Source organism: Schistocerca gregaria, chromosome 2 (genome assembly GCF_023897955.1).
Source record: "Schistocerca gregaria isolate iqSchGreg1 chromosome 2, iqSchGreg1.2, whole genome shotgun sequence".
NCBI lineage: Eukaryota > Metazoa > Arthropoda > Insecta > Orthoptera > Acrididae > Schistocerca > Schistocerca gregaria.
Window position 1 is genome coordinate 457323140 of NC_064921.1, and position 18354 is coordinate 457341493.

An 18354-nucleotide genomic window follows, 5' to 3' on the forward strand; every position below is an offset into this window, starting at 1 on the left:
GTGCACAACTAATGTAAATTTGAACCTCTTTCTCTCTGAAACGGATAAAGACGTCCAGAAAATTTTCAAAGTTATTCGAGACCGGAATGCTAGGAATGTATCGTAAAAAATTACAGCTATTTGCTGTACATAGCCATCTTGGAATCCGTGACTAGTGTTTGGTCCGCTGCTGACGGCGAAAAAAAAAGGTGAAAAAGCACTTTGTTTCGGGATTTTTCAGGAACCACACATGAATTTACGTAAATGTATCGTTATTCATTCAGTTTACCCGTCAGTTTCATTCAATCACTGGTTTATCACTGGTATATACGTCATCAGTCAATCTACTTAATTTTCATGTGCATATTTTACGTGTATGAGTAGATCAACTTTGAACCTCTGTGTCCGGAAAGGAAAATCCCTTGCGGTTCTGGGGTACACAATAGGTCCGAGGTATTCCTGCCCGTCGTAAGAGGCGACTAAAAGGATTGTCACATCTTTCGGCCCTTATGTGATGGTCCCCTGTACGGTTTGACCTCCATTTTACAAAATTTTCCCGAAGTGTGAGCCAATTGGGGAAGGGCGTGTTACATGGTGCATTGTGTCCATTTTGCATTGAGATCCTTAGCCCACTTTCTCGTCGTGGCATTGCAGTCCCGCTCATCCTCCATCTCTTGAGCGAGGACACCTTCCTGGGTGCGTTTTCCTCCATCCACTATGCAGTGTCGTTTTCTGCGCCAACGATGACCATGGAATTATTTGCACCTTATACCCAGCATGGTAGCCAGTCCATTGTGGTGGGGCCGCCATGTACCCTGTCGGCTGTAGCCCCCTGACTACACAGGGATCTGTCTGCTGATGCCTGCGCCGTTAACTCCCCATGTGTGCCAAGGAGTAGATGGCCATCATCCTGGGGCACCTGGACTCCCAGCAACGGCCATACTGCCAAGTGGCCTTTGCTGCAGCTGGGTGGCGGCCATGGGGAGGGTTCCTGGACGTAGTAGGTGGCATCAGGGCGAATGATGCGGAATGAAGCGTACCATGTCATCACATGATGGTGATCAAATGCTAGCAGTCTCTCAAGTGTTCCAAGTCTGTACAATTCTAGGAAGTATGATCCTAAGTCGTTACCCTCCCTGGCCACACCATAGGAGGAATGCCAGGCTAAGAATGGCAGCGAACCGTATTCGCCCTGGTACCTCCTATGTAAGAGAGCTGATGGGGACTCCTTTGTCTCCATGGAGCCTCAGTTTTTTGTAGAGCATTTAGAGGAAAAGTTTGGGGAGAGTGAGGGCTTGTCCAAAATGCGGTCAGGGACAGTCTTGATAAGAACGGCATCATCTGCCTAGTCACGGGCATTACTCACTTGTGTCAAGCTGGGGGATGTTTGCCGGCCCTTGTGGCCGAACGGTTCTAGACGCTTCAGTCTGGAACCGCGCGACGGTCGCAGGTTCGAAACCTGCCTTGGGCATGGATGTGTGTGATGTCCTTAGGTTTAAGAAGTTCTAAGTTCTAGGGGACTGATGACCTCAGATGTTAAGTCCCATAGTACTCACAGCTATTTGAACTATTTTGGGGATTCCACAGGGACATTCTTTTGCAGTCTGAAGACAAGGTGCGCACCAACTTACAGCGATGAGGAGTTCATTTCATTTGGCGCGCCCATCAGAGTCCGAGGGATAATCAGGTTGCCACTGGTGCCTTCATCTTGGCCTTCGAAGGTGATACATTACCTGAGAAGGTCAAGGTGATGGTCTACCAGTGTGATGTAAAGCTCTATATCCCTCTCCCAATGCAGTGCTTTAAATGCTGGAAGTTTGGCCATATTTCTCACTGTACTCCCAGCGTCATATGTCGAGATTGCGGATGTACATCACATCCCAATACTCCATGTGCCCCGTCTCACATCTGTGTTAACTGTGGAGAGAGTCATTCCGCTTGCTCACCAGACTGCAGGATTTTACAGCGAGAAAGGAAAATCATGGAATTCAAGATCCTGGACCCACTGACCTACACTGAGGCCAAGAGGAAATTTGAGCACCTACATTCTGTGGCTGTGACCTCCTCTTATGTCGCCGCTACGAGAACAGTTGTAGCCCCATCAGTTCTGCGAGGTCCAGTCGGCCCTCAGAGCCCAAAGCCTTCACCTGCCCCCTTGATGGTGGGAGGCACTTCCCTCCCTGTTGCTCCAGCCCCACCTACCTCAGGAGCACTGTCCCCCCAACCATCAGGGACGCCAGAGAAACGTAAGTCTTCTGTGGCTCCTCTCGCTAGGAAGGGGCCCCTTGAGTCACTCCCTTCCCAGGTTTCTGCTAGTGGGAAAGATGACACCCACTAGTGGCTGAAGTGCCCAAAAGCAGCTGGTTGTAGAGCTTCACAATCATCCTCAGTCCCAGAGACTGAATCAGTGAAGCCCTTCCAGCCAGAGAAACCCAAGGATCAGCAAGAGAAATGCAGAAAGAAGACTCTCAAGACCAAGGGAACTGCGGTGGCACCAACACCACTGCTCCCTACAAGCTCTGCATCTGAGCATGAGGTGAAGTTTCTGGCGTCCCCTGAGGACCTTTATCTCGCCAGATCCTCAGACACAATGGATATAGCCTGTCCAGGAAATAAGTTGGTGGCAGTAGGTGACCTCGAGGCATAGACTGCCTCATTGAGTGTTTCATTTCTTCCCAATCTCACGATTACGTCATACTTTAGAGGAATTGCGGCGGTTTTTTCCACCACCTTTCCTACTTTTGGGAGATTATAACGCCCATAACCCCTTGTGGGGTAGCACCATGCTTCCTGGCTGTTGCAGAAATATCTAAAATTTACTGTCCCAACTTGACCTCTGCCTCTTAAATACTGGGGCTGCCAAACATTTCAGTGTGGCTCATGCCAGTTACTCGGCCATTGATTTATCAATTTGCAGCCCAGGCCTTCTCCCATCTATCCATTGGAGAGCATATAACGAGTTGTGTGGTAGTGACAACTTCCCCATCTTCCTGTCAGTCCCCCGGCGCCATGCCCATGGACACCTACCAAGATGGGCTTTAAACAAAGCAGACTGGGCAGCCTTCACGTCTGCTGTCACCGTTGAAGCTCCCCTACGAGGTGTCATCGATGTTGTGATAAAGCAGGTTACTACAACTATAATTTCTGTGGCGGAAAACGCGATCCCTCGTTCTCCAGGGTGCCCCAGCGAAAGACAGTCCCTTGGTGGTCGCCGGAAGTCGCCGAGGCAATTAAAGAGCGTCGGCGAGCTCAACAGCGACATAAGCGGCACCCTTCTCTAAAGCACCTAATAGCCTTTAAGTGGCTCCGTGCCCAAGTTCACCTGCTTATAAAACGACAGAGACAGGAGTGTTTTGAGAGGTACGTGTCGACCATTGGGTGGCAAACTTCACCTTCCCGAGCCTGGATGAACATCAAACGTCTTTTTGGGTACCAGACCGCAACAGGTGTCCCTGTCGGTATCATCAGTGGAAAGTTCTCTAACGACGCCAACGCGATAGCCGAGCACTTTTCAGAGCTCTGTGCTCGAGCCTCTGCAACGGAGAACTATCTCAAGCCTTTCGCACACTCAAACGATGGATGGAAAGGAAAATTTTCTCGTTCACTAAACGCCACAATGCCATCTTTCCATCGCAATGGCGGGTGAGCACCATCATTCTGGTGCTAAAACCCGGTAAAAACCCTCTTGATGTGGATAGCTATAGGCCCATCAGCCTCATCAACGTTCTCTGTAAGCTGCTGGAACGTTTGGTGTGTCCGCGGTTGGGTTGGGTCCTGTAGTCGCGTGACCTCCTGGCTCCATGTCAGGGCGGCTTCCGCCAGGGTCGCTCTACCACTGATAATCTTGTGTCCCTCGAGTCTGCCTTTTCCAGACGCCAACACCTAGTTGCCATCTTTTTTGACTTACGTAAAGCATACGACACGACCTGGCAACATCATATCCTTGCCACATTGTATGGGTCGGGTCTCTGGGGCCTGCTCCCGATTTTTAACCAAAACTTGCTGTTGCTCAGTAGTTTCCGTGTCCAAGTTGGTGCCTCACATAGTTCCCCGGTATTCAGGAGAATGGCATTCCGCAGGACTCCATATTGAGTGTATCTCTATTTTTAGTAGCGATTAACGTACTAGCAGCAGCTGTAGGGCCATTGGTATCCTCTTCTCTGTATCCGGATGACTTCTGGATTATGTATTGCTCCTCCATTATTGGAGACTCTGAGCGGCGCCTACAGGGAGCCATTCACAAGGTGCACTCATGGGCTCTAGCCCACGGCTTCCAGTTTTCAGCTGTGAAGTCGTGCGTCATGCACTTCTGTCGGTGTCGTACCATTCATCCGGATCCAGAACTTTATCTTACTGACGATCCACTCACTGTAGTGGAGACGTATCGATTCTTAGGACTGGTTTTCGACTCACGATTGACTTGGCCACAACACCTTTGTCAGCATAAGAGGGAGTGCTGGCAGCACCTCATGCTCCCCACTACCTGAGGAACGCCAACTGCGGTGCAGATCGCTCTACGCTGCTGCACCTCTACAGAGCCTTTGTTCAATCCCGCTTTGACTATGGGAGTCTGGTTTACGGTTCGGCGGCGCCCTCAGCTTTGCGTTTACTCGACTCAGTGCACCACTGTGGCGTTCGTCTAGTGACGGGAGCTTTTGGAAAGAGTCCAGTGACCAGTGGCCTGGTGGAGGCCGCAGATCCGACGTGCGCAACTGGTCGCCAGTTATGTTGCACACATTCGTAGTCTCAGAATTACCATTTCTTTTCCCATCCGTGGCAGTTCATCTCCCGCATTGGCGGGCCAGGTCATGGCTCACGACTGTGGTTCGCGTGCAATCCCTTCTCTACCTGATGTCCATTCACACACCTTCACGATGTACACCTCAGCCAAAGCTTCGTCTGGACCTTTTGCATGGCCCTAAGAACTCGGTTAACCCCACCTGTGGAATTTAACTTGACTGAATTATTTTTGAATTGAAGTGCATCAGTAGAATCTTCTGCCTTGTGGCCATTAACGTTCCAGTTACCGGTCTACTCAGGTAAACTCAGGCAGTGTATTTTCCTCGTCGTGTTGTGGCTGTCCAGCGCGGTGTGTAGTTTGACAGCTGAATGTGTAATTCGATGTGGGCGCCGATACCTTCTGCGTTGTTCCATTGAACTCCCTGTTGTGTGCTGGTCAGGTGGAGCGGAAGTTATCCTGTCGCTTGTCTTTTGACTGTCTGTCAGCTGGGTTGCCATGGGATTGAGAATTGTTGGGCCAACTCACCTAAGCGAGCGTTAGTGTTTGGATTCCAGGCCGACCCTTGGAAACTTCAGAGCGCCGTCTGATGTGCTGCCTTTTCTTATTTTCCTGATGTTTATGTATGGCTTATAGCCGATTTTAAATTACAGTTGTTTTGCCCTTAAGGCGTGAGATTGAATGGCGCATTTAGCCGCGAATTAAGTTCTAAAATTAATGTTTGGCTTGCTCTGCTTTTAATGTTTTCTTTATTCTTGTAATGTTTGTCAAATGAATAAAGTAGTATGACTCAAATGGTTCAAATGGCTCTGAGCACTATGGGACTTAACATCTGAGGTCATCAGTCCCATAGAACTTAGAACTACTTAAATTAACTAACCTAAGGACATCACACACAACCATGCCCGAGGCAGGATTCGAACCTGCAACCATAGCGGTAGCGCGGTTCCAGACTGTAGCGTCTAGAACCGCTCGGCCACACTGGCTGGAGCATAAAGCTGTATGTTTGAGTGCAACTGGCGGCCACTCATTCTAGCCCCTGACCACAAATTAAACTATCTGTCCTGTCCTGTGTGTATAGCACGGGATTTCAAGCATGCACAACAAACTGCATGTCATTAACAGACAGCGAATGTGTGGAAGTCTTCCTGGGCTTCTCACAGGGAATCTGTTATCCTTTGTTGGCTCCTTATTGATCATACGTGGCTCAAACATGGTTACCTCCTCCGTCTCGAGGACCCACCTCAGTGTTGCTGTGGCTCCCAAATGACAGTCATCCATCTCTTACTGGACTGCGCACTTTTAGCCGCTCTGCGACGGACTTTTAACTTTCCCAGCACCCTATCTTCGGTGTTGGGTGGCAATGCCTCAACAGCAGCTTTAGTTTTACGTTTTACTCGTGCTGGTGGGTTTTATCATTTGATCTGAGTTTTAGCGCATGTCCTTTGTCCGTTTGTGTCCTCCACTCTAAGCTTTTTAGGGTGGAGGATTCAACGTGTTGCAGAGTGGCTGGCTTCTCCTTTTTTATTCTCATGGTCAGTCATGGTAATCTGTTTTCTTGTTTTTTAATCTCTTCTCCCTGTTTCTTGCGTGTCTCTGTGGTTTTCTTGTCTTGTTTTGTCCATTGTAGTGTTTGTTGTCCTTCTATCGTTCTTCCTTTCTCCTGTTATTGTGCCGTATGTCTTATTTGTTTTCTTCTTTCCCTTGGGTAATCGTTCTACTGGGAACAAGGGACCGATGACCTCGCAGTTTGGCCCCTTCCCCCCCCCCCCTTTTTTTTCAAACCAACCAACCAATCATATCAAGAAAATTTTCAACGTTATTCGATATCGTAAATATTGCAGCCATTTGCTATGTATAGCCATCTTGGAAACTACGGCTGGATTTTGGTTCGCTGGCGAAAATATAGCAAAAAAAACAACATTTCTTGGGGTTTTCCGAGAAACAGGCCATGAGCTAATGAGCTAATGATGCTTCAACATGTCCCATCAAGCCCACGTTAGACCACGTCAAATGCAAAAAGAACCTACCGATTTGCTCCATTTGCTTATGGAGAAATAAGTGTGTAATATTCATACTGTGACCCAGTACTGTAGAATAGTGACAATAAGACGATCCTTCTGCAGGGTACACAAATGGTCCCTAGCCCAAGGGCTTTCCAAAACACCTAATCTTTTTATTACCAGTAGAACACGTGATATGAGCACCAGAAAATCTCCTTTTTATGCAAGGCGTTTTGGAACATGTTGATAAACATGCTGTCGCATGCATGCTAATGATGGACTGACAACAAAAGAAATGAGAAAGTTCTCCGTAGAATCTGCGAGAACGAACTTGGGCAAGACGTTGGCAAGAAGATTGGGTAAGAGGATAGATCGGCGTGAAGCCATCAAAAAATTACTTCCATGGTATTTGGAGGAGCTGTAGAGGATAAAAATTGTTGGGCAAGATTACACTATACCCAACAAATAATTGAGAACTTTGGGTGCAGGTGCTACTCTGAGATGAAGAGGTTGATGCAGAGAGGAATTAGGGCAGTATGTATCAAAACAGAAGGCTGATGACTCCCTCCCCTTGCCCCTCCATAAAAAAGGAAAATGACCTACAGAACGCAAACAGCAGTTACAAGAGTGCAAAGACGTGAAAGGAAAACAGTAGCTGAGAATGTATTGAGACAAGGATGCAGCATATCCCCAAAGTTCTCGCCTTGAAGTTGAGAATCACTTTGGTGTCTGTGTTTGTTTACAAACAAAGTTGATTTCGGATAGGTTCCGCCACGAGGAAACACACTATTTTTCTTTTTTCCCACAACAAATGATTCGCTGAAGTTGCAGCATCATCAATTTTTACTTTATTTTTGTTAAATAACAGGAAAAATTGCTTTTTGCTGTCTGTATACAGTATATAGAAATTCAGTTACTAAGTAAATTATTCACCAACTTGAACGTAGACAAAAAATACAGCTGTAAAACAAAATACAGAGAGCCACAGTAACCACGACATATGTTAACAAGGCATAAATAAAAAATCTCTATGTGCAAATTTGTGAGAGAACGTAACTTAAAAACTGTAACTCTATACGAACAGATCGTAGAAAGCAATATTATTCTGTTGTTTAATAGAAAGAAAATAAAGCACTGAAGATGCTGCAACTTTAGCGAAACATGTGTGGGTAGTAAAATAGAAAAAAAATACGTTTGTTTAAGGTTGAAACCATCCAAAAACAAATTACCCTAGAATTTATTCAATCATACCGTTGATGAAGCTGTGAAGGAAACAGAGGAGAGCTCAGGAAAGTTCATATAGAGGAAATTAAAATTTTGAGGCGTGCTGTCGACATTGTCATTCCGCCAGACATCTTACATGTAGAATCTTACAAGGGAGGCTGCGACGTTCGGATGGATTTATTTCAGACTTTGTACAATTTTAGTAGTCCATTAGGACAACATAATGTGAAAGTAGTAACGTGTGTTACCTAAGCATTTTCGGGAAAACTGCAAGAGAAATTTTACATTTTGTGATCCTGATCACGAGCTAGTGGTAGTCATGTGATTAGTGTTCAAGCTGCGTAATCGGTGGATCGCTGTGAGAAGTGGGGTGGCTGTGGTTGTTGCCCTGAGACGCAGAATTAAAGTCCACATGATCAGAAAATGGGGCGAAGCTCGATGCAAGCATGCGAATTTAATTTTAAAAGGTAATGAAAGATACCACGCAACTGTAACGTCTTATTAAATCTGACTTTAACAGGAGTAGGCCCATCTTTAAAAGTTAATAACCATGCATCAAATACACAGCTCAGATACAACACGACACCACACATTAGTTAAGGGAGGCATCTAATTATTGATGAAAATGCATGATTATGAAAGATGTATTCAAGTGGGAAAAACCTTGAGATAGATGATAATGAACGCAAAGTTAAAGAAATAGATATGTTTAACTCCGATCTTAGTACTAATTCTGGTATTGCATGATGACTGTTAGCAATGGTCAAGAGAAAAACATGTCACAAAGTGCTAATGGAAAGTGAACTTGGAAGAGCAAACACCGTTCAAAGATGCAAAATGCGTCCTGAAAATCAAACAACTAACTACGGGCGTCAGATACCGAAACGACTAACTCTGCAAAGTTAACAAACACCGCACACTCCGAATTATGCCATAGAAGAGCATTGCTGCCTGAATCTCACCAAATAACTTCAAGTCCTCGTGACTGCTTGCGCGAAGACCATGTTCGGCAGTTGACAGCGTTCGGGACCCTTCTTCGTGCTCACGGCCTGAAAGGCTGCAACAAGACTGTCGTTCCTGGAGATAGGAAGCAGAGTGAGTCTTTACTACGCTATTGGTCATTAAAATTGCTACACCAAGAAGAAATGCAGATGATAAACGGGTATTCATTGGACAAATTAGAACTGACATGTGATTACATTTTCACGCAATTTGGGTGCACAGATCCTGAGAAATCAGTACCCAGAACAACCACCTCTGGTCGTAATAACGGCCTTGATACGCCTGGGCATTGAGTCAAACAGAGCTTGGATGACGTGTACAGGTACAGCTGCCCATGCAGCTTCAACATGATGCAACAGTTCATCAAGAGTAGTGAATGGCGTATAGTGACGAGCCAGTTGCTCGGCCACCATTGACCAACCGTTTTCAATTGGTGAGAGATCAGGAGAATGTGTTGGCCAGGGCAGTAGTCAAACATTTTCTGTATCCAGAAAGAACCTTGTACAGGACCTACAACATGCGGTCGTGCATTATCCGGCTGACACGTACAGTTTCGCAGGGATCGAATGAAGGGTAGAGCCACGAGTCGTAACACATCTGAAATGTAACGTCCACTGTTCAAAGTGCCGTCTATGCGAACAACAGGCGACTGAGACGCGTAGCCAATGGCACCCCATACCATCACGCCGGGTGATACGCCATTATGGAGATGACGAATACACGCTTCCAATGTGCGTTCACCACGATGTCGCATAACACGGATGCGACCATCATGATGCTGTAAACAGAACCTGGATTCATCCGAAAAAATGACGTTTTGCCATTCATGCACCCATGTTCGTCGTTGAGTACACCATCGCAGGCGCTCCTGTCTGTGATGCAGCGTCAAGGGTAATGGCAGCCTTGGTCTCCGAGCTGATAGTCCATGCTGCTGCAAACGTCATCGAACTGTTCGTGCGGATGATTGTTGTCTTGCAAACGTGCCCATCTGATGACTCATGGATCCGTTACAGCCATGCGGATAAGATGCCTGTCATCTCGACTGCTAGTGATACGAGGCCGTTGGGATCCAGCAAGGCGTTCCGATTACCTTCCTGAACCCACCGATTCCATATTCTGCTGACAGTCATTGGATCTCGACCAGCGCGAGCAGCAATGTCGCGATACGGTAAACCGCAATCGCGATAGGCTACTATCCGACCTTTATCGAAGTCGGAAACGTGATGCTATGTAATTCTCCTCCTTACACGAGGCATCACAACTACGTTTCACCAGGTAACGTCGGTCAACTGCTCTTTGTGTATGAGAAATCGGTAGGAAACATTCCTCATGTCAGCACGTTGTAGGTGTCTTCACCGGCTTCATCCTTGTGTGAATGCTTTGTAAAGCTAACCATTTGCGTATCACAGCATCGTCTTTCTGTCGGTTAAATTTCGCGTCTGTAGCATGTCATCTTCGTGGTGTAGCAATTTTAATGGACAGTAGTGTAAAATTCTAACTTCTCTCTAGTTTTGCAAAATCTCAAAACGATCCACCAATATGGTAATGATTCCGAGCGCAGTCCAATTGCTAGATAAATTTTACTGAGATTACGACAACTCTCTAGTTTTGCAAAATCTCAAAACGATCCACCAATATGGAAATGATTCCGAGCGCAGTCCAATTGCTAGATAAATTTTTTTTTGGTACAAGGGCAGAAGCTAACCGTGTTTCTAGCCACTTTCCAAAGCAGCCATTGAGATACTGTGCCTTTCAGTTTCCACGGCAGGCTTCCAACGGCCGCCTTTTTAAGTAAATGAGGCATTCCCTCACGTACCACTCACACTCGCATCTTTGTTCGAGCGCTTGTCACAGCCTGACAAGCTACCTCCCGTCGCGTTAACATGGCCAGCCCTTCGCCATAGGGCAGGAGCAAACAGCGAGGGTGGAGGCAGCTTCGTCCCTGAAGCACACTTTAAGCTACACATTCATGGCCGTGCCGAAGGTCGCTTGCTTGCTGCCCTCCCTCTCTGATAGGCTGATGTGTCAAATACACAGAAAAATAAACCTTCTCACGAACAGAAGTGAACAGCTAATTCAATTTTTATCTTCACCGTAGGCAATATGTGGAGTTACACATTCATTTTGCAACTATTAATACGAATTATGAAAAGAACATCTCTGTTTCCAATTGATTACTTCAGTAGCCATGGGGAGTACTATCAGAGCATAAAAGTATGTTTAAAAGTATTTAGTGTGGTACCGAATAATTCAGCCAGCTTACAGCTGGATCGAGTTCCATTCATGTTTTCTTTTTTTTTAATGGCCCTTTTTCAATATTTCATACATGTTACATTTAAAAGGTAATATGATGAAAAGACGCATATATTTCCGTGAATTGTTTTTGAATTTACTATTGTTTACTAATTTCTATTATCACAAGAAATATTACATTTAAAACCGTCGACAAGTAAACGAGCGATCACCTGAAGTTTTCCTGAAAATGTACGAGGTGTGATTGGAAAGTTTTGAGAATGACTCGCTACTGCTTACTGGTTTGGCGAGCAGGTGCACGGAGGGTGGGGAGTGAGTCATTGTCTAGTTCTTGAACGCCCTCTGAGAGGAAACAGCGTTTCCTTTATTCAGTTCGTTGTGGCAGCTGGTAGAGTGTGGGTCTGTTAGGGCTTGTTGCTGGATTCTGTCTGCGTGAAAATGGACGTAAAAACGGAGCAACAAGTTTCTGTGAAATTTTGTTTTAAAACTGGGAAATCAGCTTCTGAGACTTCTGAATGATTAAAAACAGCTTTTGGAGATAATTGTATGAGCCAGTAAAATGTTTTTGTCTGGTTCACCAGATTTAAAAATGGCCGCGAATCATTTGAAGATGAACCACTGTCCGGCCGTCCTTCCACCTCAATAACAAATGAAAATGTTGTGAAAGTTCGCGACTTAGTGCACTCTGATCGTAGATTTACAATTAGGGAGATGGCTGATGATCTTAATTTAAGTTTCTGTGTAGTTCAGTAAATTTTAGTTGAAGATCTGAACATGCATATAGTGTCCACAAAATTCATTCCGAAAGTGTTGTCAAGTGACCAGAAGAATACCGATCTGAAGTGTGCCAAGAACTGACTAATCGGACTAAAAATGACCCAGATTTGTTAAATATGGTTGTCACTGGTGACGAATCGTGGGTATATGGATATGATCCTGAAATCCAAATGGCTCTAAACACTATGGGACTTAACATCTGAGGTCATCAGTCCCCTGATCCTGAAGCCAAAGTGCAATTTTCGCAGTGGAAGACACCAGGATCACTATGACCGAAAAATGCACAGCAAAGTCGGTCGAATGTGAAGACAATGTTGGTGACTTTTTTTCTATTCTAGCGGTATTGTACATCATGAATTTACCCCTGGATAACAGACAATTAACCAGGAATACTACAAATTTGTCCTTGAGGGTTTCCGTGATAAGGTGCAGAAGAAAGGGCCTGCATTGTGGAAAGACAGGAGTCGGGTGCTACACCATGACAATGCTCCGGCTCATCGTGCCTTCTCCATCGCTGAATTTTTGAACAAATTCAAAATTCCTGTGCTTCCACAGCCTCTGTATCCCCCTGATTTGGCCCCTGCGGCCTTCTGCCTGTTTCCTAAACTGAAATTTTCACTGAAAGGGAAGCGATTTGACTCGATTGAAGACATCGAGGCAAATACGGAGAGCGTGCCAAATAGGACTAAAAGAGGAATATGAGTGATGCGGAGAAGGCTAGCACGAGTGGTCACAGATTTGTTTGCCCCATAGGAGAGCATAATGGATATGGTGAAACGTCTGAAATGCAGAGAGCTCAGACATAAAGGCACTCTGCACTCCACACACGAATGGATAGTGAAGAAGCGCTGATATGTGATATAATGGGAAATACCATCTGCGTCGCACTTCACAGTGATTTGCAGAGTATAGATGTAGGTGTAGGAAATCGGTTTCTGCATAATGCATAGTGTCTTGAAAGGTCATCTCTAATGCACATCAAGAAACTATAACAAGGGTGACGGAATTCTCCTGAAATAAGTCGAGTAATGCTAAAGGCATTAAATTACGGAATGAGACACTAGAAGTGGCAGCCAAGTTTTGATATATGAGCAGAAAATAACTCACCACTGCCGATGTGGCGATATAAATGCAGACTAGCAATAGCAAAAGATGCTACTTTGGCAGGGAGAAATATCATCGAATACTCGTATAAATTTTAGGAAAAACTTTTCGGAAAGTATTCTTCTGCAGTGTAGCTTTGCACGGAACGGAAACGTGGACGATAAATACAGTGGTGTGCAGAACTTATGCAAGAAAGTAACTTTCGCATGATGTGTCACTGTCAAATCACTTAGTACGATTCGTTGTGGACCACACATAAAAGAAACTGCTGAAACTGCTGCAGTGCAGAACAGAAGGTAACTGCAACAAATTGGCAACGAGACAAAAAGAAATGGCACTTTTATCCAGACATAATAATTACACTGAAATCACTGTGATTCGTGATGGTCTCCTGGACATCAAAAAGAGTGAGACCTCACTGTGGGTGGTAGAGCATGCTGTGACACGTGACCTCTCGCTGGCCAATAGGCAGGTGAAGATTTCTTGTGGTAGGGCGTTCCGTTCCTTCATTAGCTCGGCTGACAACTGATCGATGGTCATTGGTGCATGTAGACGAACTGCAATACGTATTCCCATTGCATCCCGCACGTGTTTGATGGGATTTAAGACGGCGGAACAGGCACGCCAGTATATTCACCGAGTATCCTATCTTTCGGACAGCTCCTCCACCTGCACTGTTCGATGCGCTCACGCTTTGTCATCCATGGAAGTCAACTCAGGGCCGAATGCACTCCGAAAAGACGCACATAGGTAACGAGTGCAGTGTCGTAATAACGATGACCAGTGAGTGTACCGCGCTGGAAAATTTGGAGACCAGTACGTCCATGCAAAATTATGCGTCCCCATACCGTAACACCTGGACCACCAAAAGGATCAAGTTCGACAATGTTCCTGACTGCGTTACGTGGCCTCATCTGCCGCCGCATGAGGACAAGTCCAGTATTGTCGAACACAAAAGTGTTGGTGATTCAGGTGATACGGTGTGGGAAAGAATAGTGCTGGTCTGCCCGTTCCCATCGACTACGGTGCTGTACGACGTGGAGAGACGCGCTGCACCAACAACCATCCGACAGTTGTCAGCCCTGCTCGTGGAGGAATGGAGCGCCCTGTCACAATCCTGTGGCCAGCATGAGAACACGTTGCAGAATATCCATTGCCGTCCGCGGTAATCACACATCCGCCACTTGTAATTTCCAGGGGACCATCATTAATCGCGATGACTTCAATAAAATTAGTGTCTTTGAACAAAAGTCTCATTTCTGTTCGTCTCATAGCATATGTGTTTCAGTCACCCTCCGTACTATGGTGTAGCAATTGTTTCTACACTGAAGAGCCAAAGAAACTGGTACACTTGCGTAATATCGTCTAGGGCCCACGCGAGCTCACAGAAGTGCCGCAACACGGCGAGGCCTGGACTCGACTAGTGTCTGAAATAGTGCTGGAGGAAGCTGACAACATGAATGCTGCAGGGCTGTCCATAAATTCGTAAGAGTACGAGCGAGTGGAGATCTCTTCTGAACAGCACGTTACAAGACATTCCAGATATGCTCAATAATGTACATGTCTGGGGAGTTTGGCGGCCAGCGGAAGTATTTAAGCTCAGAAGAGTTTTCCTGGAGCAACTCTGTAGCAATTCTGGACGTGTGGGGTGTCCCATTGTCCTGCTGGAATTGCCCAGGTCCGTCGGAATGCACAATGGACGTGAATTGATGTAGCTGATCAGACAGGATGCTTATGTACGTGTCTGCCATCTGTCACAGTCGCATCTAGACATATCAGGGGTCCTCCAACTGCACACGCCTCACACCATTACAGAGCCTCCACTAGCTTGAACAGCCTTCTGCTGACATGCAGGGTCATTGGATTCATGAGGTTGTCCCCATACCCGTACACGTCAATCTGCTCGATACAATTTGAAATGAGATTCATCCGACCAGGAAACATGTTTCCAATGATCAACAGTCCAATGTCGGTGTTGACGGGCCCAGGCGAGGTGTAAAGTTTTTTGTCGTACAGTGCTCAAGTCCATATCAATGGGGTTCGCACGTTGACACTTGTTGATGGCCAGCATTGAAATCTGTAGCAATTTGCGGAAGTGTTGCACTTCTGTCACGCTGAACGATTCTCTTCAGTTGTCGTTGGTCCAGTTCTTGCAGGATCTGTTTCTGGCCGCAGCGATGTCGGAGATTTGATGCTTTACCGGATTCCTGATATTCACGGTGCACTCGTGAAACGGTCGTACAGGAAAATCTCCATTTCTTCGCTACCTCGTAGATGCCGTGTCCAGTCGCCCGTGCGCCGAATATAAAACCACATTCAAACTCACTTAAATCTTGATATCCTGTTAGCATAGCAGCAGTAACCGATCTAACAACTGCGCCAGTCACTTATTGCCTTATAGAGGCGTTGCCGATAGTAGCGCCATATCCTGCCTATTTACGTATCTCTATATTTGAATACGCAGGCCTATACTAGTTTCTTTGGCGCTTCAGTGTATGTTTGACCAAAGTTTCCTCGCATTCTGTTACTTGGCGGTAACTCTTCAAGCGGAAGTTACTTTCGTCCTTAAGTTTGTCTTTTTGTTGGTCTTGTCACAATTCCGTCACCCAGATGGTTCAATCAAGAACGACCAGGGGATGCAAAGTTTGCAGATGGTCTATATTTAGTGTTGTGCATTCAAAGGAATATCACTGCGGAAGTCTGCAGTGGACAGTTCAACATGCACACTTGGCTGTTGATCATTGTGATGCCATTCTACTCATTGATACATCCTCGGTATAATTTGCAAACGAACAGATTATGTGAGCTGAGATAACTGAGCATTCATCCTAAAATCTCTGACATCAGAATCACATTCCAGGAACTCTGACGTCGTTCCATACATATACATGAACGAACGGCATATCATCGCTCCAGGAATTCTAGCATCAACACATAACCAACATCATGACGTCATCGCTCCTAGAATTCGTATATCATTGTGTCACTGCCCTGTGAAGGCAGTGCGGTAACGGGAAGTGTCAACAAGGAATCCTCCAATATGCTGAACATTCCTCGGCTGTTATGAAAACGAGACCAACTGACGAACGCTTCAGTTTGCGCTTATTATTGTAGAACCTGGGCGGTCTTGTTACTGACATTGACAACATAAATTATACCGAAAATGGTACGCTCCTTAAACAAGAAGAATTTAAATTTGCTTACTCCCATTACAAAACCGTTTTAATAACATTTTGCTAATTAAAATCTGTGATCAAATAGGCTGTCAGGAGCGGTTAGAAAAGTGACGGTCAGTAATGTTAAAGGTCATGTAATTATTATCCACGTAGTAAATTTTCCAAGTTCGTCACTACGGGACATGGTGTCTGGGCAAAGCTACCGTTTCTCTTGACATGTGAATGACAGTCGACAGCTAGAGGAATATTAGAAAAAACCGTCAGGAAGCTCTGAAATCATCTAGTAGAAACAGATAAATCCTGTGGCCGTACCGTATAAAGTTGAAGAATTAGTTGATGTCAAAACTGATGTTATAATGAAAGAGATGCCTGGGATATTGGAGCAATACCGTGTAGAAGACTGTTATCTTTGTATTGGGACATAACGCAAGATTTTGCCGGGATTTTTAGGAAAATGTAGATGTGTAACTATATAATATCAAACCATGGCTCCTTCATGGAATGAGACTGCCGGGGTTACATGACTTATACAGATTTACATACAAGATACGTAGTTAGAAAAACTTGTTAGCGCAAGTGAACTATGGAACCAGAGACCTGGAACCAAATGTACTCATTAAACTTCATCGGCTGACATTGATGAAATACACAAGCTGGATTTGTTGTATGATTGAAAGTGGGCTCAGGCTTCATTTTTATCGACTCAAGCAAAGGTGGCAACAGCTTTGCAAGAAGAATGCTCGTCCTAAGGATCTCAAGTGTGCTGTACCGTTGCTCAGGGAGATCACACTGCTGTAGGTGTTACTTGCGGTACTGCAAATTAGTACATCTACCATGTATATTTCAAACATTATTCATTCGGAGCTGTGGTGTCATGTGACTTTTTTGCTGTGTTAGTTGTTCTGCACTTTTGCTAGATATTTTCGTGCGTTTTTGTAAATAATGATTGTGGTGATCAGTACAGAAAAGGACGCTAGTCTTTGTTTCGCATGAAACGATCCATTGTGTAAGTGCATCATGCTGACTTTTTAATTCAGAACCCACTGGATGCTAGTTTAAACGACTGAGATCTTTGCTGTAAGTGACTGACGGCAATAACCGTAATTATGAGTTTTATATTTTTTAATTAAACCGGATTCGAATTCATACATAGTAATTTTCAAGTGGCTCCAATTACATATTCTATCTGGCAAAAAGCGTGAATTGAATCGTTTTCCTCTGACTGTCACTTGAAAACTACCTGTTGTTACTTGAGAACCACCTAGTATGAGATCAAAGCCGGTCGTGTTTTTAAATAAAACCTTACAGCTGGAGCTGCTGCTGTTACACACCTACTTTCAGATGATGCAGCTAATGCTACAAAGAAGTGTAACATGTTGTTGTATTTCATAGGACATTCCTCTTGTATCAAAGCAACATAAATTTCTATAAAATATACAGATCCGTTGATGCTGGTATGCCAGAGGCCTTTTCTAGCAGTGGACGAAGTATGAAAAAATTGTCACGAAAGATTAAACTTATCCGTTATGGAGATTTCGCTATAGGCCATTGAATTACACACTTTACAGTGTGAACACGATCATGATAAATCCACCAGCTGCCAGAATTTGACAATTGGCAATTAAAATGGAAGCTGCCAGACAGTTATTAACGATAATACAATAATACCGCCATTTGAGCCACAAACCAGTAGCCAGCAACACAGTACGAAAATAAAAATTAGTAACTTCTGTGTGCCCCATCTGAAGCTAAGCCTTGAAAGTTTCGAAAACTAAGTTATGGAAATAAACAAATATTTCATAATTGACTGGCCACAGCTATCTGTATTTATATTCAATTTATTGTGATATGTAAAAATATAATCGCTTCATAAGTGGACTCATGGTGATTTGATAGGTCATACTTAGGCTCAGCAATATAACCACTTCTAAGATTATTTTTCTGCTTATTACATGTCTCTGAGCTAGAACCATAGTAATGTGTTAGACAGTAGAGAGGCTCAGCAACACGCCACAGCCGTTAGCTGTAAACGGAATACCCTGCACGCTCAGTCATTTCAACCACCTTGTGTCATACTTTGCATTTGATCTCTGGCTGT